The following is a 442-nucleotide window of genomic DNA, read 5'->3' as shown; positions in this document are numbered from 1 at the left end:
TGTGTGGGGCGGGTGGCTTGGGGTGCCGGTGTTTGAAGTGGGGTCTCCTCAGGGCTCGGCCCCCTTCTTCTGTGGTCGTGCTGGCCGGTCTGCTTGCACAGAGGTAGTGACTGTTCTCCTTCAGACACACGTAAGAAGTTAAAATCCAGCTTTTCAAGCAAAAGCCGCTCACCAGTCCAAAAAAATACTTCAAGTTAAGCAAAAACTTTATAAACGAGCTCAAGTGAGCAACAGTTCTTAATCCTGTTTAACGGCGATGGGACTAAAACGCTGGACTCCCGCTCGGAGGGTTGAATAGCGGCCCCTTCGTCCGTCTGTCCGTCCGTCCCTCCCACCTCTCATCTGTGGTGCGTGAATTTGTTTCTCTCCCGCCTGTCAAAACCGCCCGCTCCCCTTTGAAGTTTCTTCGCGGCGTTGCCGTCGCCGGACGGCCGCAGCCGGC

This window comes from Phaethon lepturus, unplaced genomic scaffold (genome assembly GCF_000687285.1).
Source record: "Phaethon lepturus isolate BGI_N335 unplaced genomic scaffold, ASM68728v1 scaffold5201, whole genome shotgun sequence".
Classification (NCBI taxonomy): Eukaryota; Metazoa; Chordata; class Aves; order Phaethontiformes; family Phaethontidae; genus Phaethon; species Phaethon lepturus.
This window is presented reverse-complemented; position numbering follows the sequence as displayed.